Raw genomic sequence first — 25,646 nt, 5'->3', positions numbered from 1 at the left:
GTTTTACTTTTGTTAATTTCATGCTGAGCTGCACCTATCTTGTCAGCTTTGCAAGAAACATGGTGCCATTTAAGAGTTAAAGAAGTGATACAGTCCTGCTCCAGCCTAGGTTGCATGGCAACAAGCCATTAATCAAGTTCCCGGGCCCTCACATGTGATGTGATTCCTGTCACAGGCGAGGCCTGCCGCTCTCCAAACCCTGCTTCTGAAGACCTGGAGCCTCGGAGATAAAAATTTATAAACTTGGGAAACTGAAGGTAAGCAAACCTTAAAAGGTGTAAGTTTATATACACGTAAGATAATTTTTCAAATTGTATAAACTCTACAAACAGCTTCTCTATGAGAGCTGAGATGCAGCCCATGCATGCATTATTGGTACTGTAGGCAACTTGCAATGTTAACACGCTAGTCTCTCTCCATCTTTCGGCTGTCTGTTGAACTAGAAAAAAAAAGTTTGTTTTACTTCAACATCTTCCATCCTCTAGCTGCATTTTGCATTTTCAAATAGTGCTTAATACAGCTGCTGTAATGTGAAGTGTTGAAGAGATTAGAAATGTATTCCATGTTCGGGGGGCGCTGTTGCGCACATCTAAGATGGCCGCCTAGTCCCAGAGCTCCGGCTTCTATAAATCCTTCAAGATACGCATCCTCTCTCAGGGCCGTCCGCGGAACAAACAAAGCACACCGTCCAGAGGCGTAAAACTGTGTGCACATACTGGGAAAAATTTGGGCCGGTCCGCTGAACCGCGTCGAAGATACACCGTCTTGAAGATCCTGCGGACGGATATTTGAAACACATTTTGGCCGCGAGTTCCGGCCGATCCTCCCCTGGAGCCGCAGGGGGAGGGGCCGGGTCGAGTTGGAGAGGCCACGCTTCGATCAAACTCCTTGATATGATGGACTGTCTCTAACGGCGGATGTGAGGGCTACGCGCCGGTATATACTGCTGCTGCGTGCTGGGCGCGGCGGTCGCGGCAATCCCCCGGACAAGGCCGCGTGGTATACAGCTGTCGTGCTCTGACCCCCGTACCTGTGGAGCCGCCTTGGCCCCCCTGATATTTCCTGCTAGTGGAAGGCCTCTCCACGTGAGGACGAATGTTAAGAACAAGTAAGAACTAGTGGGGCAACGCACGAGGAGGGAGGATCTGCTGAGGAGAGGACATTTTATCCGACTACAACCCTTCCTTGAACGCCTCTCCTGCACGATAAGGGGGTCTCAGCTCACCATCAACCCCGTATAGAGTCCGAGCCACACGTTGGGGCGGACGGGGCAGAGGGCGCTGGAAGACGCGGTTTACCTAAGTCTACACATGGGTCGACACGAGCAGAAGGGAACACGCCCCAAGAAAACAGGCCCCATGGACTCCTTCGCCAATTCCGAGCCCAGCGGGTCCGACGCCCCCGTCGCAGCAAGAGGATAGTCACCCTGAGTTGCCAATGGAGGAGAGGTTGGACCGATTGATGGCCATGGTGCAGAACGGCTTCCTAGCAGTGAACACTAAATTGGACGACATAGGGGCAACAATTAGCTCCTTGAAGGCAAGGGTGGACAAAGAAAGCACACGGATTACTGAGGCCGAAGGCAGGATCGGTACCAATGAAGACTCGATACAACAACATGGCCGCAATATTGCCCAGCTGAAGGGGGACCTCCGGAAAACCCTTGCCAAATGCGAGGACTTGGAATCCCGTTCTAGGAGGAACAATATCCGTCTGATTGGGGTGGCTGAGACTTTCAGCTAAGGGGCCATGGAACGTCAGGTAGAGGCCCTCCTGAAGGAACTCCTGGGCCCCGACTCCTTTTCGGACCACTTCCTTGTGGAGCGGGCACACCGTACATCGGCACCTCCGCCTAGGCCTGGAGCTCCACCTCGTACGATAATTGCCCGCCTTCTAAATTATAGGGACAGAGACGCTATCCTGCGGATATCCAGGGAGAAGGGCACCCTATTCTATGAAAACAATAGAATTCACGTATATCCGGACTTTTCTACCAATGTGCAATCACTCAGGAGATCCTATGAGCCCGTCAAGAGACAACTGAGACTGCGACAGGTCCTGTACTCCCTTGTCTACCTGGCAAAAATGAGGATTCAGCACGGAGGCAGGGCTCATTTTTTCGAAAATCCAACCGAAGCCATGCTCTACGTGGAAGCCTCCATTCCTCTACCGACCCGGGATCGGGCCGGGAACCAGAACCTCCCACCCCGGGGCGCGGTGGAACCCGACGACCCTGCTGGTTGATATCCTTTTCTTTTTTCTTATGCCACACTGCTATAAAGTCTTAAATTGAAGCCCGCAGGGTGGCCCTGAAGGTAAATATTTGTTGGAATGGAGCTGTGCAGACTTCCCGGACCGGCGGTCGTACGAGTGCAGCACACACCCCCAGGAGTGTTCCTAGGTTATGGTTTTAGGGGTACATCGTCCAGTTGGGGTTGATGATGCCGGAGGGGGTTGGGAGTGGAACAGGGTGTTGAAGTCCGAAATACCGGGCTTGTTGGGGGAACCCATGTTTAGGGTTGTTATAACGGTTAAAATAGAGAGCGGTTTTGCAGCGGGATGCCCATCCTCCCCGCGACAGGGGCGGGAGCATGGATGTATGCCTAGTCTCAGGTGCAACCATAACGCAGGTTAATAAGGGCTTGAGTGTTAAGCTCCTCTCCTGGAACGTCCGGGGGTTAAATAACCCGATTAAGGCAAGGAAGATCACGGCGTACATCACACGTCACAACCCTCACATTCTTTTCTTGCAGGAAACACACGCGTTTGGGCAGGTTAATACTAAACTCTTACCGAGGTGGGAGTCACACAGATACTATACAGATTATTCAGCACAATCCAGAGGTGTGTTTACTCTCATACACCCCAAAATGTGTTTCAAATATCAGTCCAGCAAGATAGACCCACAGGGTAGATACGTACTGGTATGGGGTGAATTGGCAGGGCACCAAGTGCTTCTGATTAATACCTACGGTCCCAATTTAGATGACCCACAGTTTTATTGTACAATACTGGATATGCTTTCATCAGCTGGGGAGGTACTAATACTCTGGGGTGGCGATTTCAACATGATACTGGACCAATCCCTGGACCGTTCATCGACTGTCCCCAGAACCCCCTCCAAAGCCGCACTGGTGGTAACACAATTGAAGGAACAGACGGGTGTGGTGGATGCATGGCATGCATTACACCCAAGTGAGAAGAAATACACCTTTTACTCGTCGGTGCACGACTCCCACTCACGAATTTGACTATTGGATTGTCAGCCAATCCCTATCTGGGGCGATCTCCCAATGTGAAATACATCCCTGTACCCTTTCGGATCACTCGCCGGTATCGCTTGACATCAACTTTAGTGACGTCTCTCCCCCGGCGAGGAGATGGAGGATGCCCCCTGCAATCCTAAGAGACCCCAACATATGTGAAGCATTGCATGTAGAGATTGCCGAGTTCCTAGAACTAAACGCAGGTTCTGTTGCCGCATATGCCACGCTGTGGGATGCATTCAAGGCCTGGATCCGGGGAGCCATCCTGGGCAAATCGACTGGTATGTTGAAGTCGGTGCGTGAGGAATTGGGGGTGGGCGAGACAGAAATTGACCTATTACAGACCGAGTATAGCATCACACAGGATAAGGGAACCCTGGCGCAAATACATACCCCAATGAAAGAGTTCCACACGCTAGCCCATAGAGAGGTTCTTTATATGGCGGCTCCAGCCAAAGCCCGACGGTACGGGGAAAGCAATAAGGCTGGGAGATTCCTGGCCAACATGCTTAGAGCTGATAGGCACCACAACCCGATCCCGAGCATACAGACACCGACTGGGGAGACGGTGAACAAAGACCAAGACATTAACTCCGCTTTTACTGAGTTCTACTCCTCCCTCTACTCTAACCACGACACAAAAAACAAAGAGGATACGTTTCAATATCTGGACAGCATCGATCTTCCCACACTAACTGCCGGAACCCGTGACATACTAGACAGCCCAATCACATCAGAGGAGATTGCAGAGGCTATAAAAACTCTGTCGAGCGGCCGTTCCACGGCTCGGACGGCCTCCCTGCGGAACTATACAAGGAATTCTCTGGTGAATTAGCCCCGATACTGCTGAAAGTGTGGGAAGAGGCAATGAGCCTCCGGGTTCTCCCGGAATCGATGCGAGAAGCAATCATCACGGTCCTTCTGAAGCCCCGTAGACCGCCACAAGACATGGCGTCCTACCGACCCTTGTCTTTAATTAACACTGACGCAAAAATCTTTGCAAAAGTGCTGGCAACCTCCTGCCATAAATGCTGATCCTGGTTCATCCCGACCAGGCTGGCTTTATACCAGCTAGGTCCACGGCTCTCAACCTAAGACGCCTATTCAATGTTATGGCACAGATAGACCCAGATGCCAAGGCGGCCGTGGTCGCACTAGACGCCGAGAAGGCCTTTGACACCGTTTCCTGGGCATACCTCTTCCTAGTGCTGGAGCGGTTCGGGTTCGGCCAGTACTATATCAACTGTGTCCGATTATTATATACACAACCGACAGCTAAGGTCCTGACTAACACTACTCTCTCCCCGTCATTTCACCTACACAGGGGGACCAGGCAGGGATGTCCCTTCTCACCCATACTATTCCCATACTATTCGCTCTGACCATTGAACCAATGGCGGAATTCATACGGCAAAACCACTCACACAGAGGTCTCAGGATGACCGGTCCCCCCCAGATAATATCACTTTACGCTGACGACACCCTTTTATATGTCCGTGACCCCAAAGAGAACGTGCAACACATTATGTCTGATATACATGAATTCTCAGATCACTCGGGTTATAGAATTAATATTCCGAAATCAGAAATATTTCCCCTTACTGACGGCACGGGAGACCTAACTGAAATAGAGGGATTTAGATATGCCCCCACCAAGGTACGTTACTTGGGGATAATGGTCGCCAGAGATAAAACCCTGTTATACACGCATAACCACGGGGAACTGTTGTCAACCCTTTCAACCAAATTTCAGATACGGGCTAGCCTTCCATTATCCCTGTATGGCAGAGTTGCGCTACTTAAAATGGTGTCCTACCCAAGCTCCTATATTACTTTAATAACATCACACTTTGGCCCGGTAAACCGTTTTTCTCGAAACTTACTCAAATCACTCGCCTCCACGTTTATTTGGAATGGGAAAACCACCAGGATGGGTTGGGACAAGATGGTTGAGCCTTTTGTACAGGGAGGCATCGCGGCACCAGACTTCGAGCTTTATTATTTATGCGCACAGGCGCAATTTGCAAAACATTGGTTTGACCCGGAGGATACTGCCCCCCACATATTGATCGAAAAGCACTCTGTTCGCCCAAACAACATACGCTCAGTCCTTCTCAATCCAGGCTATGGGGACATATGCCCGTTCTATCCAGTATACACGACCTCTCATGCTTGGGCCAGACTTTACAAGAGGCTAGGACTCGAATACCCCTACGACCCAGAAGTCCCCTTGTGGGACTTCTCCAGCATTTCTCCCACATTTGACCAAGCCCTTCAACAATCCTGGGACCCTAACAAACTTTTCACACTACATGACATGTTCCCGGATGGTGAGTTCTGTGACCTCACGACATTCACTGAAGCGGTGGGGAGGGTCCAACTTAAACGCCTTCAATATTATAGGATGAGGGCTGCTTTCTCGGCGAAGTGGCCGACATTTCCACAAGAACCCCAATCCCATGCATGCATTAGGTCAATAGTATCAATGGACGGTCAAAGCAAGGGGGTCTCTATGTTATATTCATTGGTGCAGACCCACTCCCATTCGCACAATACGATGAGAGAAATCTGGGAGCGAGACGTGGGCACTCAAATAGACGCGGTCCGCTGGGCCCGGTACTGTCAACTTACTCGATCAGTGTCCATGAATGCTGGGTTCCGGCTGATTCAGTTCAAGATTTTTAACCAATTAAACTATTCCCCGGCTAGATTAGCTAAATTTGGGGGAAATTGCACAGGTGCCAGCCCCAAATGTGACGCCCCCAATGCGGGGCCTTACCATATGTACTGGTCATGTCCGCTAATAGCGGAGTTCTGGAAGGAAGTTGCGAAGCTCCTTGAGGACATCACAGCCATCCCGGCGACCCTCTCCCCCTTGAAATACCTGCTGGGCGACATAGGCAAAGTAAAGGAAACCACGAGGCGTTTATTTAACATTGCTTGTATTATTGCTAAACGTTGTATTCTTAAATGTTGGAAGTCCTCCACTGCCCCAACCAGAGCCACTTTTTTAAGGGACCTCTGTATGGTAAATGATGACGAGGAATTATTTGTATTGTCGGTTCCGACGCCATGTCGCCCCAAAGATATCTGGTCACTGCTACGCTTCTATCTGTGCGGCCTGGACTCAGACCCTGATGTAACACCTGGGTCCTCGTCTTGACTTGCGATACCTACTACACTTGTACTGGTTGCTCTCATGTCTGTGATTTGTGATGTCTCCCTCTTCCCCCTCTCCCCTAAATTGAAGGCTGTAAAATGATCAAGCTATATTTTGACATGTTAATATTGTATCTTGCTGCTGACCTACTCTCTCAATAAAAATATGTTTAAAAAAAAAAAAGAAATGTATTCCATGTTCAACCATGTATTTTCACGTCCCAGGATTGGTATTCAGTTGATCAACTTTCCATTTTGAAGTGCACTTGTAGGGTTCAGAATCTGGCCATCCATCCATCAGTTTGGTGGGATAATATTACTCCAAAGTCTACGCACACCATTTCCCAGTCCTGGGCTTTCATGAAATAACAATGTATTCTGGGAGCTGTAGTCTTTTAACTTCAATTAGACATAAGTAGCCGATTCATATAATTTGCAAAAAAGGAAGCCCAGGACTGGAAAGTGGTTACCTGTTGTCATGAAACTTTCCGGAAACTTTATCCTCAGTACTTTGTTAGCATGTCTTCTTGAGGGCCTCTGGACCCCTTGGGAAATGTTGGAAACTTTTATTTTTGGTGCCCGGGTATAATGTTTATTCCAGTCCGACCCTGTATGTTGGTGTTTGTTTGTGTCAATGCTGTTTGGTTTTATGTATGCGTGCATGCAAGGAGTTGTGTGACTTGTGGATGAATGCATAGGTACAAATGTTGTATGTGAGTGTGTGTGCCAGCCCCAACTCCTACATTTATCGGCCAAAAGCCCACTAAATTTAGGAGTGGGGGCATGCACCTAGGATACAATTTCAGGGGAAGGAGCTAAGACCTTAATGTTGGGAGAGGCGCTAACATCAGAGGCTATGGGGCAGAGGCTAACTTAATTGTGTGGGGGCATCTCACTAAATTGTGCATTCGGATGAGACTATTCTGGTGCTGCTTCAATGTTACAAGCAGTTACAAGCAGTTAACCCTCTCCTTCATTTCTGAAATGTCACACTTATGGACTGGTGTGCAAATGAGCTGTCTTATGTCCTATGTCCCCACTTGCCTTCTTATCACTCCCCTTGCATGCAAGTGCTAACCCCACATCATGATTTCAATTGCCTAAAAATGTATGCATATGAATGTAGGTGCTAACAGTGAAATGTTTTATTAATTGAAAGACCTTTATTAACAATGAAGCCCAGGCACCATTTAACTTCTGTGTCCTGTTCAATCCGCTATGGCTCTGTACATCAGCCAGGCAGAGGCACAGCCAGCCTCAACATTTTGGGGGGCTAGATGACAGTTTTGAAAGCGGCTAATGAGTGGGGTCAATAAAATAATTGCGCTGTTGGACTCTCCACTGAGGGATGGTGTCTGGGCCTTTCAGCTTTTACAGTTGAAAGGGTCCCTCAAGCAGCTGCCCCATATTGGCTCTTATGACACTGAATCATACTGATAGTCTGCAGCTTTTAACCACCTTTCTGCATTCTTTTGATTTCATTATTGATTTAAGCACTCCATAGTTGCCTTGGCCTATTTTCCCAAACAGTAAGGCAAGGGGTGCCCCCGTCCAACATCAAGATGAAATGGGCCCCCACCAGCCCTGACACATCTTCATCCAGTCCTGCTCCCACTTCGCTCCCAATTCCCTGAACCCTGTTAGGAAGCTGAATAGCGGTTTTGTGTTCCCTTTGGCCATTAGTCGTACCATCCCAATTCAGTGGCTATTTAATTTCATAATGCTATGCTAATCACTGGAGGCGTGGGCCATCTAAAAGCTGAGCCCAGAAGTTAAGACATGACCAAAGCAAACATACGTGTTGCTACAGGGCTAAACCGGACCACATTGAATGTAGGCAAGTCTAGCCAGTAATAACACTTATGGTTCACAGCCAGCCTGGACATGCTTTCTACGGCATGGCATTTTAACTGGCTGGGAGTCCTTGTATGGTAATACTGGCATATATTGGTGCAGCCTGCATGCACATGCATTGGAACAACCAGCATGAATATATTTTTATACTGGCATATGTTGTGGGCAAAGGTTGGTGACTTGCAACTATTAGGTTGTTCCATGTGCTACCATACAAAACCAATTCCAAACTGTATGGCTTTCTAACCGATTTGCAAAGAAAGTGCTGTAAAATGCATAATTTTAACCCAATGTTTCAAACATTTACGCGGGATTGAGAAACCCCCTCAAGTGCCCCTTGGTTGGTTTGTTTTCCCTTACTGTGCTCTCTCGATCCTGCATAATTGGTGCAAACATTTAAGCCTCTTCAGTTCAGAAATTCACCAGCCTCTACTGTACCTCATCTATCTGTCACTGTGTATGATGTGTGTTTTAATGCGCACACAGGGGCAGGGTTCTCCTCATGCACCACAAGCTGTCATGCCATCCTACATATATTTATGCATATGATACAAATGTTAGTCTGGCATAAACCTCTCTTCTGTAGAGAAATCTAACTTTGCTGTAGTTGATTTGCAGTTGTAGTAATAAAGCATATTTGTGTCCTCCACACAAACTCAAGGGGAGATTTCTAGCATCTCCTGTTTGCAGCAGTGCCTCCGCTGACCCAGTGCAAAACATTGTAAGAGAGCCTCACCAAATTTTTTGCCCCGGGGTTCACCAACCCTTGTGACAGCCCTGCGGACCAGCAATAGCAATGCAATAACAAACTGTTGCAAACAGGTAATGAAAACTACCATGCTGTTGTTACCATGCAGTATTTTGATACATTCTGTATAGTTACCAGAATGTGCAGTTTTCATTGGTTGTTCTGACTGACATGGTGGCCTGTTGTTATTGCAACAGGAGGCAGTGCAGCGCTACCTTCGTTTCATGTGTTATTGTGAACTGAAGGTGTCTAGGCATGGCATTGGTCTTTCAGAGAGCCTGCTCCACTGCTTTCTTGCGTACGGCCTAGTTGCTGGGGGCTGGGACCTGCTTTTTCACTCACACTAGTGCCTGCCAGTCTGCCACTGCCCCCCCAGTCCCTGACAGGAGATAGAGAGTCCCCGCCAGCAGCCGACTTCAAAATCAGGTACGTGGACACTCTCTGACCATGTAACTTAAGCAGTGTGAAGATTCGAAGGTCCGGGCGGCGCGGTCCCCTGGTGGTGTCCACCCTCCTCCTGGGGCCAGGCTGGGGCTGGGCCCTTGCCAGGACCGAGGACCCAGATCCAAGACTCAGAAGTCACTGAGCCAGGAGTACACCAGGAGACCGCACCGCCGCCCGGGCCCGGCTATCTTGTATACATGCTTCTAGTTACGGAGGTAGCCCCCCCACCACATACAAAGGCAGATGTCTGTCTGGAAGCCCTTTCGAGAGGGAGAGTGAATGCGCCACGAATCACTAGCTTTGGTCCTGGTGGTTAGTTGGACACGACGTAAGCAGAGGACTGTCTGTTTGAGATTGTTTCGTTCAAGAGGAGTCAAAGATGGACCAGCATCTTTGTCATCATTCTAGTCATGTGCGTCATGGTTCATATCAGTGACCATTTGTGTGGATGTCCTCGAAGGCCTCCTGTGCCTCAGCCGATGCTTTCGCCATCCATCCCACTACTAGCCTGTAGCAGCAGTTTCTACACCACAAAACATGTGACATCGAGCAGCAGCAGTGTGATGGGTTGGTGGTGGGTCGATCCAGGTCTAACACTGAACTGGCCCGGGCCGTGGCGCCCGCAATGAGGGCGGTGCCCGCCGGCCCCGGCATTATTGGGCCAAGATTGTTTGGGCCCTGGCACTTATTCTTTTGCAAATTAAGCACTGGGGACCCGGTACATCCCCATTCCCATTCGAGCCCCCATAGGACTCAATGGGAATGGGGAGGATGGTAGCAGCGGTACCGTTAATGACGGTACCGATGCTACCATCCTGGTCTGCTCGCGGGTGCCTGTATGTACGTCTGGTCAGACCACACGTGCAGTCTGGCACCTGCCAGCAAACTCGTAATGTTGCGGAGAGGTAACAATGGCGCTGGTAGCACTACCAGCGCTGTTGTTGCCTTTCCGCAACACTCGTAATGAGGCCCAATGACTTTCACAACTCGTTCCATTTGGTCTTCCGTTTAATTTATCATGGACATAATTTGGTGGTAGCTAGGGGTTGCAGCTACAACTTATGCCAACCTCCCTGCTACCTCTGACAGTGCCTCTGCTGCCCCTGGTTAAGGAATCATGGTCAGTGAAAGTTCATCATTAACAAAGTTTATTCGGATCAAAAAAATCCATTAAACATAAGATACTCACATACACATAAAAATTACTGACAAAAGCCATTAAGTCACACTTTAAAACACAGCATTACCAGACAGAACAAATCACAGTTAAAAGTGCAGCAATTAAGACCCAATTTCTTATAACCACTAAAACATTATCTATAAACGTAAAACCCCCCTTCTCAGGTCAGTAGCTCTTTTCAAATAATTTGAAAAGGCCCAGCCAGTCAGCACTGATTCTGCCGTCAATAAAAACAGTAATGCCGGCCTATATAAACGGATATTAGTAGGCTTACCACCTGGACTGTCTATCATCCTCATACGCTGGACAGAACAGAACAAAGTGCTTCAGAACTTCCCTCACAGCCTCACAAGCAGGGCAACGTGGGTCATTTGGGAAGCAGGGCCACTTTTTCATATTTCCCCTTAATTGCAGGTAATCAAACCTTGCGCTTGTTAGGAACCATCTATCCTTCTTTTTTGCGCTCCACAAGACATAGGGCAGGCTCTCAGATGCCTTAATGATCACCACATGTTGACACTCAGAGGAGGTTGTGCGATCCATGTTTCCCCTCTTTACCTGTGCTCTCCGGTGTAATGCCTGCTTATTGACTCTCAATTGCATGGGTGTCAACAGTGCATCTGGGGGAAACCGAACATGAATGTTACAGCAGCACAAAGACTCCTTCATGAATGCCAACCAGTGGATATTTCGCCACCTTTCCATGCCCATAATGCTCCTAATGATAAAGTGGCATACAGTGGCATGTTTGTTTGCCCATAGTCGTAGCCAAAAAAGACTAGGGGCGGTAGTCTATGATCCTCCCAAAACTGCATCCCCAATTCCCTGTGGACTGAGGCACTAGTGGTTGATCAAGAGCTGTCTGAAGAACTTGTTTTCTTTCACCTCTAGTTCCACTGCCTTCGTGTGACCCCACAATGGGGCTTCATATAGAGTAGCTGCCTTTGTCTGGGTGGCATAAACCTTCATAACTGGACTCAGGGGCTGACACTGGCACCTACTCAGAAAGTGGAAAATGCCTGCTAAGTACTGGCTTATTTCCAGAGACTATTTTTTAATGTGGGCAACGCCCATGACTGCCTCTGAAAATCCCAGAGTAGTCGAATTCTTTGACCCTTGGGATAGTTTCCTTGTTACAGACATAGGATGCATCTTAGCAGACCTCCTCCTACATGCACACCCCATCACCGCTGACTTGGTGGAGTTAACTTTTAGCCCCAGACTATTCATGAAGGCTGCATAGGCATTGATCATTGCCTGTAGGGCCCATGGGGTTCTGGGTATGAGAACGGCATCATTGGCATAGGCCAGAACCGGAAAGACCCTCCCCCCTAGACTCAAGGAGTCTACACTTATATCCACAAGGGCCTTCGGAAGCCTATTAATATAGTCTGAACAATATTGGGGCCAACACACAACCCTGTCGGACGCCCAGCCTGACATCCAAACATTCTGTGCATTGCCCCCCAGTACCAATGCAAACACAAGCATTGTGGATTTCCTGCAATACAGCCTGCAATACAGCCAACATTTCTTCTGGGCATCCCAATGACCCCTGCATGGCCGATAACTTTGATCTATCTACTTTGTTAAAGGTTGTGCTTAGGTCCATGAAAGCAAGATATGCTGCCTCTTTCTTAAAGAACACAGATTTGGAGCTTAGAAGGTACATATTGAGACCCTACTACAGGCTACCTAGCTCTGGGCAGAAACCAAACTGAATATCAGAAAGGACTGACCCTTCCGAAGTCAGGACTCTATATGCCCTAGTAGGACCCTTCCAAAGATTTTAAACAAGGTATCTAAAAGGGATAGCGGTCAATATGACAATGGGCTGGTGGGGTCTCCTTTTTTTAAAAATTGGGAAAATAGTTGTTTTTTTCCATGTCGGTGCGAGCTGGCCAGTCATTAAGCTGACATTGTAAGCTATGGTCAGCACCAGTGCCCATAAGTCAATTTGAGCCTGAAATAAATCAGCGAGTATCGCATCTGGTCCAGGGGCCGGTTTATGGGCCTGTGCCCTAATTGCCATTGAATCATCTTTAAGTTTGAAACATAGGGTGGAGCTACTGTTCCTCCCTTGCTCAACTGCTCCTCTTGCTCCAAACAGGGAGGCAAAATGGGACTCCCAGGCTTCCATTGCCATGTGGGTGCTACTCTGGCCTTCTGAAGGATTATAGACCGGCCCCCCTTTAACAAATTCCTAGAATCTTATTGAGTCATTAGTCCTGTAGGCCTCTAAGAAACCTTCCCACGCCTTGTTCTCTAACTCCATTTTTCTTTTCTCTACCACTAAAGGCTAGTGGGCTCTTGTCTGAATAATCCCTCTTCTTGAAATAACCAGTCATTTTAAAGCATTAAAGAGGGCCTGTTTGGCATTCGTACAGGCTGAGTCAAACCAACCCCTCCTTTTAGCCTTCCCCTTTTTGTGGGAACCTACCACAAATCCCTCAGTATAGACCCCCAATATGTCCCTAAAATGCTCTACCACCTGTGCTGGGTTTGACTCATCCCCAAGGATCCAAATTAATTCCGGAATCATACTTGCCATGATACTCAGATGCAGGCCTGAATCCCTTATTCCCCCCAGATGACTCTTTTTTTGGATAGCGCATCTCTTTCCACCCTGGCGGATGCTCTGTTGGAAACACCTTCACCCCCAACAATTCCTCTTAATTTCAATACTATGGGGTTGTGGTCACTGTCTGTATCTGCCACCACTTCAAAACTTACTACATTATTCCACAAATCCAGGGATATGCAAAAATAGTCAGTCGTGGAAGAGCCAAGGTGATTATCGATAGTTAATTTCCCCGGAAGGTAAAGTGCAAACCAGCCATTAACCAATCTCATTCTCCATTCTATCAGCCATGCGCTTAGCAGTAACCCCTTAACACATGTCCTAGTGCCCTCCATCTGAGGCACCTGAACATTCAAGAATCTATCCTCCAAATGGTCATAGATATCCTAAGATAGTCCACATACCATTCTAAGGTTAAAATATCCCCCCTCCCCTAGACAAACCTGGTACTGTTTCTCCCTCCACTACCTCGATACTTGTCCACAAAACTCTTAACTTTCCCCAGAAGGTTCAAAACCGCCTTATCGGGGATATTGTAGAAGTTCAGGATGGCAATCTTTCCACCGCCAGGGAAGGTTACCAACAGCATCTGAAGGAAATCCAGCCCGGCTCCTCCACCTTGACCCTAAAGTTCAGTGATGCCCTAAATAGGGCAACCATTCTCCCATAACACCTACCCCTACAATTTTTCTTGGCAGGTATTCTGTATGGAAAATATCCGTTGAGCAAAGTGAGGTCAGGGGCCCAGGTTACCCGAAGAAGAATTATTTCATAGGTTTTTACCCTTTCCAGCTTCCGCCTAACTCCAGCTATATTCCAGTATACCACCCCCCCCCCACCCTCGTAGCCTCCTCATGCCTACCCCTATCTTCTCTGAACTCCAGGCTATGTTGATCACATCCTCCTGACACTCCCTTTTCCGTCAGCGGCATGATAGCCGATTGTCAATCCAGCATATGTATGGACAGAAGGCGGTCAAAACGGTTATAGGGCGTTAGTCCTTGAGTATAAGCACCCCTACTTGGCATTGGTGTCCTACCGGTGCCATTATTAACTCTTGGTGCTCACTCATGGAAGTAAGCAGGGTCACGGCTCCCTGCTCCCTACCACCTAACCCCTGGATGCCCCTGGTTAAGGAGTCACGGTCAGTAAAATGTTCAAACTGTATGTCTCTGGCAGTTCATGCAGAAAGGAAACAACACAATAAATATGTGTGTATAATGAAACACACAGTCATATTGTGTCTGATATTCCTACAGACCTTTGGAAACTGTAGATTGTAGGATAATAGTAATTGTGCCTTCTTATTAGGGAAAGTGGGCTATTGTGAGAGCTACTAATAATGGTTTTCTATTTCCACCTTCTTATTCTTAACATGATGTTGGGTTCATATTTATTTGCCTAGATTAGGTTAAAGCAACAACACAACTGAATACTATGGGGATCATTACAACGTGGGCGGTAAGGGATACCGGGCAACGGTAAGGAGACTGGTGCCGGTAATCCCTTACCGCCCTATTCCAAGGTCCCTTGGCGGGGACCGTAAGGAATGTGTGGTCTGACCACATGTCCTTTACGGGTCCCGCTAAGGCACCAGGGTGCTAATAACGGGCTTTCAAGTCGCGAGCCCGTTATTAGCAACCTCCCCATTCAAATTTAGCCCTATGGGGGCTCAAATGGGAATGGGGAATGGTTTGTTCAATGGGGATTTACCGGTCCGGCCAGGGTCGGACCGCACCGGTAAGTCCCCATTGAACAACACCGGTGCCGGACCCGTTATTGGAGGCAGTCATGGTGCAAATAGCGCCATGACTACCACCAATCTCGGAATGAGGCCCTATTTATATACAGGAATTAGCTAAACGATTTAACCATATTTGGAAAGGAATCCCATGTTGCCCATTGCCTATTCTATTTCTTGCATTTTAGTGCTTTAAGTTGAGCATGTGTCAGACACCATGGAACATAGAAATCCATGTACCAGAGGGCAACAAAAGAAAGGAGGATAACGTATAGTATTCACAAATCAAACCTGAAAAGGAACAACTTGAGATGTCTGGAATATTTTCCTATTGCATATTGATTTAGTTCTTGAAAATGTTACAGAAAACAAATATTTATTCACGTGGCTACACTACCAAATGTGTATTAATAAATCTTAAACTTAAAGTCCTACGGCACATATGCCACAGTCCTTTAAGGAACCAGTTCAGCTTCCCACACTAGCAGTTATGAGCTGGCCTACACAGAGCTCTGGAGATTTCCGGGTGAGCCTCTTTTTGAGCAGGTACCCTGGTTTTCTGCTTCTCTTACCCTGTGGCTCAGTCACCCCATCCCTTCTTTCCATCCCCGCTCATCCCCCACGTCTCTCTGAAGTAACACGTGTGATAAAGCTTCCAGCAAGTTATATCAAGTTATAATGTTTAGGTCTTGTTTTGTTATGGTTAACCATGTTTTACTCCCAATATAGTACTTTCAAATTTATTATTTGGACCCGTTTTCCAAATTCACCCTAAACCCTCGTTAGAGGAGTTGTGCTAGCTAGCACATTTGTATGCATGTTGTGACATGTGGCCACTTTCAAAAACATTTTCAGGGCCACTATGGTTCCCAGTCCACCCCATGCATAGTAGTACCTGAGTAATTAATTGAGAAACGTTTTAGAGATATGTACGCCTTCTCTAGTGATATGATGGGCCCTGAGCCTTTCCTTATCAAAATGTCAAAAAATTGAAGATCATTACATTGGTACCAAATCAAACCTAATAATTCAGTGCTTAGACATACGTGGTAGTACTTCATTATGCAGCACTATATAGAAAGTTCTATTTTATTTCTAAAGGTGCAATATCTGTGACATATGTTCACTTTGTTGCACAATGATTTCCTGAGGAATTCTACACACTCATGCTTTCTCAACCCATCTGACATTGAGGTATGGCCTTTTAAGTATGAGGTGCTTGAAGTGCAGGTCAGGTGGTTTCCTGTACAAATGAAAGTTGTTTGATATGTGAGGCTATAACCAGCATAAAATGGCTTTGCTGTTCAGCTATGATGGTTCTGCTGGGTATGTTGTTGGCAATCATGACTACGCTCGTGGCATATTTGGGTAGAATCCCAGTTAATATATGGTTGGTAAACAAATGAATGTTTTGCAACTTTAGAAACATTTTATGATATTTATTTAAACGTATTGTAGCTGTTTACATCAGTAATGCCACTTATTATGTCATCAAGGTAAAATGTCATGATAAAGCATTTCCATTTGTTTATCTGCGGTCACACGTCATGTTGTGTCTCTTCCTGTGATGTCATTGGCCGAGTGATGTAACTTCTGCTACCCCAGATATTTTGGTTAAATGACATCCCTGTTCATTTTTGTTTGTATATTTTATAGCACTTTTATCCAAGATGGCAGCCAAACATTTGGTGAACATGTGAAAGGAAGTAAGCGAAGCAGTTTGAAGGAATCCCAAGAATGGTACGTTTATTCAGTCAATGTCTACACTGTATTGCATGCTGGGAACGCCTCTGCTTATTGGTGAACTATTCAAAGCACTAGTCCTCAGACCTGAGTTGTTTTTTTATTATTATATTTTTTTTTGTTTTGATGCAGCTGATAAATGCTAGGGTTGTTTTGCCTCTGGCATTCTTTTCCAGCATCTCCCAGCATCCAATGTTGCTAAGTGACCAAGGATACTTGCTTGGAGGAGGAGGGAGTGGATGCTGGAGTAAGGTTGTTAACAGACGCGGACATCATTAGCAATGATATACACTCTGACGCCTGTTTCAGTGACAGAAATGCAATGAAAGATCGAAAAAACCATGCTTTGCTTGAGCATAGTATTATGACACACGTTATGACCACTTGTGGAGAAAGAACAATAGCTGTTGATGCATCACACATATAAGTGGCATAGACGTCTCGCTATATCTATATGCAATTGGAAATGTTATTTGCAAGATAACCGGAAGTCAAACAAGCATGTTTTTTAAACCCTCCCCATTTACCAACCAATGCAAGCAGATATTCACCAGGACATGCTTTAATCTTTCAGTCAGCGTTCAGCGCTTTTCAGAACTGTGGAACATTGCTGTTTCTGCTCACATTGTTGGTATGTAGTCAGACGGTAGGTCACCATTAATGGTTATACCACACAGGTGTACATGCACCTTGTAGTGTGGAACTTTCTCTCAGCTGTTGGCCAATGTGGTTACATTATGCTTTTGTCAGCGTCATGCTGTCACGCTGTGATTAAGTGGATGCCTCTTAATAAGGCATCCCATATTCCTTTGAGACACCCATCACTATAGAATGGCACTGAAAAGGTGCATGGGCAAAACCTATGTGTGCCGATGTGAACCACATGAACAGATCCACCCACATGGGCCATGTATGATACAGTCTTGAAAATTCAGTTAGGGAGTAAAGAATTTGCTTCATATATTAAGAAAGGGGTGCATCATTGGAGGAGATGCTGGGATTCATGGATGTGAATGTTATGAAAAAAGAATCAAAATCTCTTTGAATGACAAATGCCCGCTGGATGATGTTTTTAGGAAAAGGGGATTTAGTTTGAGAGATTGGGGTGTCAAATAAAATAGATTTTTTAAGTAAGATTTACTTCCTTTCCTATTTAAAACGACCGAATGCGGGAATGATTTGAAGTGCTATCAAATAGTGTGTGTTTGTAAAGCTAACCCCGCTTTTTAAAGAACATACCCCAGAAGAGGTTCCGCTATTTGTATGAATATGAAAGGTGGAATGGAAAATGTGTTGTCAATATCAGATGCATTTATGAACAGTTGTTCTACAAACCATTGATTGCCTTTTTCTGCTACATATTAGTGGCGCAGAAACTCCAAAACGTATACTGGGGTAGTGTGATACAAACTTGCTATGTGCCATGACTACACTTTTGAAATCTGGTTAGCATTAAGCGTTGTATAACAAACACTACCTTAAATTGTATTTAGTATTTATTGCCTTTTATTATTGTGCAAGTTACTTTAATGCGGTCACCTTCTCTGAGTGTTAAGCGATAAAACACGTTCATACATTTTTGTATATTCTTTTAATAATTAATATAGAATACATTTGATTTTAGTCATTATCATTCTGATTTTGGTATTCTGTAATAACATGGGTATTGAGTAACTAGAGGTGCTCATTAAAATAACACCCAGTACAATGGACCGAAGAAAGTATATACTCTCAGAAGGGGTGGGAATGTGATACAGTAACAACCCAAACAGCAATAGTACACAGTTGAAAAAAAAGGAATGTCCAACAAAGATTCAATAAAAATATATACCTTAATCAAACACACCGATGTACAACTGTGTATAGGCGCGTTACAAATGCCATATCATAGCATATCATATCATATCATATCTAACTAGAAAACACACTATAAGAAACCCACCCCTGTAAAGTAAGACGAAGAAAGGCAAAATTTAAGATGCAAGCACGTTGGACACTTAGCATGGAAGAAAAATGCATAAAGTACCAATGTGTTTGAAAAGGATATCCTTTTTGGTGAAAAGGGTAAAACATGGGCTTAACCAGTATCTAGGGTCCCAACAAGTGGGCCAGTGAGGCTGGGGCCTTCCAACACTATCCGTATTGAGCTTGAGCTGGTTTATCATCATCGAACCAGGCTTCTGATCTCCGTATGAGCAGTTGTAACCAGGTTTTGTTCCAGTGAGTCATGTAGGTCCAAGCTGTTTATTTTTTTTATTTTGTATTTTCTAGTTTATTGTTAATTTATAAAGTGCTTTACTCCAACGCACTGTACAGGGAGGGCAGAGGCAGTGAGATTGTTCGAAGCAGTAGCTCAGAGCACTTTGAATGCCCCATTCAAGTGATGCAGTGCAGAGGGTTTACGAGGGTCAGTTCGAAGATTGAACTGTTATGAGACATGTGATAACTGCTCTTTAGGATTGATAAGTGATGCACAATGGCTCAAATCGATGTCCTATGATGGCTGAACGCTGTGATCCTGACGGTCCAATGTGTTGTTCGACAAGTGATTAAATGTCTAAGAATGTATGTGATTACTGTGCCGCCTGTGACTGCGCCAATGAAAATGTTAATGCCAATTACGGTGCGGCACAGTGATTAAATAGATCACTTTACCCACATCCGCGGTCTGTATTCCCTTACCTGACCTGCCCACCCCACTTACCTTTACGGCAGCAGACTTCTGTGCGCAGAGCCGACTCTCCGCTACAGCTGCAGCGTTGGTTCCTCACACTTACATAGGTCGGAGCTGACACTGCAGGGTGCTTTTTTGCGTTTTTCATTTTTTTTAAAAACGTTCTTGTCCCTTGCTTACCACAATGGTAAGTGGGGGACACCCCTGCAACGCCGGACTCCAGTTACTGTGCCCAAGGTGAGCGGGCAACACCCCTGCAACCCCTCTCTGCTTGAGTGCAGCCAGGGGTGTCAATATTTTGTGCACTCCCAAAATCACAGTAACTGCGGGGGGCACTGCTGAGGGTGACATTTTTTATATTTCCATGTCTAATAGGTTTACAACGCTGGTAAACATTGGTTCAGGTCGATGCATGATGAGATGCTTCTAGCTATTCGAGTTGAGGTCCAGCGATGAGCTGATGATTCCAGCAACTGTTTTGCTTTGGTACTATGCAGCACCAAGCTGTATCAAAGGTGCAAATAACAGTGGATTGAAGGTCAAGAGCGAAATGTAGCAATGGTGGGTCCCAGATGGATTGAAACACTTATGGCTTTCAATCCTGGGGCTCATGGACATATTTACTCCATGTTCTCGTTCTCCTAACACAGGGGAGGCTGGAAAACACCTGCAGGGATCATTCACCTCCAGTGAGTTCCTGGGTACCAGTGTAGCTGGCAGAAAAGCAGGTCTTGCTCCAGCAGCAGGCCACCTCCAATATACCCAGGGTGTGGCTAGGAAGCTGAGTTTTACTCTTCCTTGGAACACTCAATCTTCACCTCACTGGCAGAAGGCCCTTGAAAGATCAATTCTACCAAACAAGGTTCAAATGAATACTCCCTTAAATACTGGATGGTCCAAAAGTGATTCAAAGAAGGAGTGAGAGACCACTTCTAATATAGGGTAAAGTACACAGGAGATTGGACAAAAGAAGCCTGATAAAAGGGGTCTGCTTAAAGGGGTCCAATCCCTGTTCTTGTGACAAGTGGTCATTGCCTTCTTGCATCATACACAAAGTGCTTTGTGCCAAAGGAAGTGGATGAGACTGGAAGGAAGGAGAGGGGCTGAGAGAAACAATATGGTGGAATCTTTCCCCATATGTGCTGAGCTCCCACTGTCTATATTTACCTAATCCTTTTCTCAGACCCGTAACATCGAAGTGCCTTTGTTATGCAACACTCTGCTATGAGGCTACTCCTTTTGTGTTTGATATGCCTTTTGATTCCTGTTTCCCAGCTCCTGCTGATGGGTTATCTTGCTGGAGAGAGCTTTTCACCAGACCTCAAAAAGGATTAAAAATAGGTGATCTCCACTTGCTATATTACTGCTGGGTGCAGCAGAGACAGATTTCCAAAGACCTCTGCCGTTAGTTAAAGAAGGAGTATTCCAAGGCAAAGGCAATATCTGATAACTATCCACTCTCAGGGCACTTTGGATGTGATTGTTAATGAGGACCAGGATGTTCCACGCATCAAACCTCCCAGAGCTGGGAGAGAGGAACCTGATAGGACTTACCCTGTCCTAGATCCCCTGCAGTGGGTCTCACAGCATTTGCAGGGGCAGATCAACCAGGATACCTGTCTTACTGCCTTGAACCTCTAAAAACACATTTTAACCATGTTCACCGAATTTGAACCAGAGGGACCCATCAGTGCTGCTTTTGGCACTTCATTGAACTTTCGGATGATCACTGCTTTGGACCCTTCAAATCAGCTTGCCACTGCATTGCTCCAAGGAGATAATGTCACATGTTCGGCTCCAACAACCTGTTCACCGCTGTGGACAAACTCAAACCATTGACTCTTCTAAGCCTGCATCGGATCATCGAGGTCACTGACTAAAACTGAGGGACTTAGTCTTGAAACACTAGAGTGCCCAATCACTTGTTGACCTGAACCAGCAGTTACCAATGTCTCAAACTAACTCGTCACTCAAACCGACCTTGGTGAGGCATCTGAACTGCATGACCTGAGTGCCACACTCCGGCCCCACTGACCTCCCAATTCAAACTTGCTAGATGCCAGCACGTTGCGTAGGACCAGCATGACTTGACACACACACACACACCTGGTTCAATCTGCATCGCAGTACAGCTGGAAGCCTGATTTGTTGCATTTCAATTACTGAATATAGAATTAAGGTACTTTGAACTGACCATGTCCTAATGGTTCACCGTCTGGTGTTCTGGAGAATGGCTAAGTGCCTTTTTCCACAAAAATCATATCCACTTTGAATTCTGTATTACATTTCTTGCCCGTGTCTCCTCCCTACTGAAAACCTAGAGTGCTACAACATTGCATTCTGCATTTCACTATCTATCATTTAGAGTTATTTGTACATGGTGTGTTTAATTAAAGTATATACATTTTTATAGACATTTGTTTGGACATTCCTTTTATTTTGGACCTTTGCACTGTTCTGTTTCAGCTGCTACTTGATCACTTTTACATCCCTTCTGACATTAAAGCCTTCCCTCAATCAGTGTTACAACAAAAGGTCAAGGAGGTATATCTATTAGCTGTCCCTGATTTTCCTTTATAATTTTGATCACTCTTTCTAAGTGTAGGGGCTAGGTAGGCAATTTTGCCACTGTTCATCCCTAAAATCATTCTGTCATATACACGTATTGCACATGGTCAATTTCCAGTGAAAAAAACAAAGATGGTTGACACTTTTCGAAAAAATAAAGGAATGAGTCCCTTTTCTGTTTCCATGGCTGGGCAGCGAAGGACCATGGGGATCCAGAAGACAAAAAGGCCTTGGGTTGGCCATGTAAGTGAATCGAGGATGATGGGAGTAGTCAGAGTGCAAGATTCCATAGGGTTGGGTTTGGTAGGTAAGGGGGCACCTTCCAAAATAAATTGCTGACACCCTGGAAGACACACTGGTTACTGAGAGAACATGTGTATTTACTGTCAGAATCTGGCCCAACATTCCCAGCTCCCTGTTTGGTCAAACACACTATGTTGGTTGCAATATGGCTTTTGACTTTTTTTGGTTGATGACATGGAACGTCTGTTTACGAGTTACCTTTGCTGAATTAATTTTGGGGTGGTGCGAAAGGGCAGATAAGAGATGGGGGGTGTCAGCAATAGTTAAGAATCGGTGCGGATGGGGTTTTGAGGGGAACCCCGAATAAAAAATTAACATTTTGATCACTTATTTCTGCAAAATGTATTCGTAAAAATACCAGTCATAAAAATAACTGGAGATGAAATGACACACAACCATGTGAAATATCCCAAGAAATTCCCCCTTACAAAGTATTATGTCAGTATGCTGGACCTTGTTACTTTCATAAATGTGATAATCATGTGCATAATAGGTTACTAATTGTGGAATAACATTTTAATTGTCTTTTTCTTTATCATAAATACACACCTGACAAAGGAATTATTTTAGAAACTGTCTGGTTTTCCATTTGAAAGAACACATGATTGTTGAAAACTATAAATTAATTCTGCTTGGTAGATCAAGCAGAGGATACACTCGTTATGGAATAAGTAGATATAATATGATGTTTTTTGAATGAATCTGTTCAAGTGGTCAATCAATGTATTAAAATAAAAGAGTGCATTGCAGGGTAAAGAGTAATCCACCCAGAGAGTGTAATGGCTGCTCGGTGTGGTGATATCTGAATCCCAGTGAATGAAAGCAACTAAAAGATGAGTTTAATTAATGGAAAATAAACCTATTTTAGGATGGAGATGTTGCAGAATGTAGGTTACGTTTTTAGGGGAGGTGTACTTGTTGGGTTGAATTTGCCTTGCAAAGTAAGGTTACTGTTAGACAGGAGTTCTTGTGGGAGACACCAAGACTTCAGAAGGAAACACAAAGGAGCACCAGACGCAGCATCAAGTGTAAATGATTATGCAAGACCAGCATTTGAGGGCTGCTGGCATAATCAGTGCCCATTCAGAGAAGTTACTGAAGTCTTCCTTCATTGCTTACAACCCTTTGGCTGAACATCACAAACTATTAAAAATGAGTAATAGAAGATCATGTAACGTGCGCTTTCTAGATATCAAGTGTACGTCTTTATATCAATAGCCATTGCAGTACTAAAACGCAAAATAAATTTGCATCCAACGAAGATGTACAAAGAAAAGACTTGCTGGTTAGAAAGAAAGTGGAGAGCTTAGTGGTTACATGCCACATCTTAGCTTAGTGGTTACAGGGCAGCTTCGCGTGTGGTTACAGGACATAATATACATGGCGGTTACAAAGGTTACAGTAGATATTAGTTACATGTACACAGTAGCTTACATTGGATACAGTAGATTTTGAATACATACATGGTTTCGTGGTTAATTGGGCAGCAGAGTGGGATAGTTACAGATTTTGCTAGGAGAGCGAGAAGGGTTAGTTGAACAGAATAGTTTTGAGGGTTTTGCGAAAGATGAGGAGGGATGGTTCTGCTCCAAGCTCGCTAGGGAGAGCATTCCATAGTTTGCAAGCTATGTGGGGGAAGCCTAGACCTCCGGCGTTAGCACTTTTGATGAGTGGGACTTGCAGTTGGTTGGCATAGCGACTTCTTTTGGGACGGGTAGAATTGACTCTGTTGATAGTTTCAGTTAGATAGGCTGGTTAGGATTTTGAATTTGACCTGTTCCTTAACGGGGAGCCAATGAGCAGCTTGCTTGGCTTGAGTAATATGTACTCTTTTGGGAATGCACGCAGTGCATTGTTCTGCACTATTAGGAGCCTGTTGAGATTTTTGGCTGAGGTGCCTGCAAGGATGGCATTGCAGTAGTAAAACTTAGATCCGATAGTGGCACGGGCGATGGAAAGGCAGTTTTGGGGGGAGAGGAAAGGTTTGATGGCGTTAATGAGTTTGGTGGTGTGGGCCGAGGCTGAGGCAATGGCGATGACCTGTGGTGTCATAGAGAGGGTCGAGTCTAGGTAGACTCCAAGGGTTTTTACGGAGGTGGAAACAGGGATGATGGTGGTGTCGATAGTGAAGTTGTCATACTTTTTGTTGAGTTTGGGTAAGATTTCTTTGCGACCCAGGTGTATGATCTCGGTTTTGTCATCGTTTAGGCAGAGTGTAGGACTTTTGCAGCCCTCTGAGCCAATTGATTTGTCAGTGGTGACAGACCACAATGGTGATTTTCTTTTTTTAAAACTGTTTTTTTTAATAGCAATACGTGTTTTAAAAGACTTTCATTTGAAATTCTGCTTTTAGTTTGTGCACTTTTGGTTGATTCGACCAACTGCATATAAATAATACATTCATATGGTATGTAGGTGGTGGGTTGTTTGGGGGTGGGGGTTTGGGATATGGAAGGGGCATGGGATGGAAGCCCCATAAAAAAGAGTCAAATTCAAGTCGACCAAAAGTGCATGTAGAAAATGCAGACTTTAAAATGAAAGTCTTTCAAAACACATACAGCCGTTTAATGCACACTCATATAATGCATAGACACCACTGTAAAGTGTGAATATGATTTTACCTCATTAATAATTTTTGTTGGAAGAAAGTTCTTCTGATAAGAAATGTAAATGTATAAATCTGTTAGGGTATTTGAGAAATGCAACCCTGTGTTTAGGACTTGGGGTTCGGGGTTTGGGTGGTCACGGGTGCCGGTTGCCACACCATGTCCTGTTATGCTGTGCTCAGAGGGCCTACTGGCAGGATCCCCTGACATTCCCTGGGACTACAGAAAGGGCCTCTTCCTGTGACTTCAATGACTCTGTACAGGATGTCCCCCTAGATGACATTTAGAAGCAAACCCCAGTCTTAAGGTAGAATATGCTCGCGATCTGAGGCCACGCACAGGAAAAAAGATTGCTTGAGAAATGTACTGTAGCCGATATTAGAGGTGAGCCAGCAGAATTTTGAAAGCCACAGCGGCTGGATGTTGGAGAGAGGAAAAGAGAGGAAAAAGAGGGAAAGAGAAGGAAAGTGCATTAAAGGCAGGGAAAGATAAGGGAGAGTGAGAGAGAAAAGGGGAAGGAGAGGGGAATGATGCTGCTCGGCTTCATGAATCCTCCCTAGTGAGTCAAACCAACAACCCTATGACCAGGACACATTTTCATTTTGACCCCAGTCTTAAAGGCCCTTTGGAGGGACTTTTAAATATTTTGGGGACCGAACCTCCAAGCTTCTGTGTGTGTATATAATATTTGTTTATGGTACTAGTTTTGTCTTATGTCTGGCTAGATCCAGTCATAAGATTCAACATGACTTCCTTTCTCTTGTAATACTCTTTATGCT

General features: G+C 45.4%; 1 protein-coding gene across 6 annotated transcripts in view; it reads left to right on the top strand.

Moving 5' to 3' along the window:
- The window catches only part of HTR2C (5-hydroxytryptamine receptor 2C), a 4,576,123-nt gene that overhangs the window by 447,528 nt on the left and 4,102,949 nt on the right, over positions 1 to 25,646 (top strand). For all 6 annotated transcript variants that reach the window (XM_069612886.1, XM_069612885.1, XM_069612883.1 and 3 more), the window contains exon 2: positions 16,630 to 16,713. The gene's annotated coding sequence lies outside the window, so the exon portion shown is untranslated. The remainder of the gene's footprint in view (positions 1 to 16,629; positions 16,714 to 25,646) is intronic.

Source organism: Ambystoma mexicanum, chromosome 5p (assembly GCF_040938575.1).
Source record: "Ambystoma mexicanum isolate Mex_15411 chromosome 5p, UKY_AmexF1_1, whole genome shotgun sequence".
NCBI classification, from domain to species: Eukaryota; Metazoa; Chordata; class Amphibia; order Caudata; family Ambystomatidae; genus Ambystoma; species Ambystoma mexicanum.
This window is presented reverse-complemented; position numbering and strand designations above follow the sequence as displayed.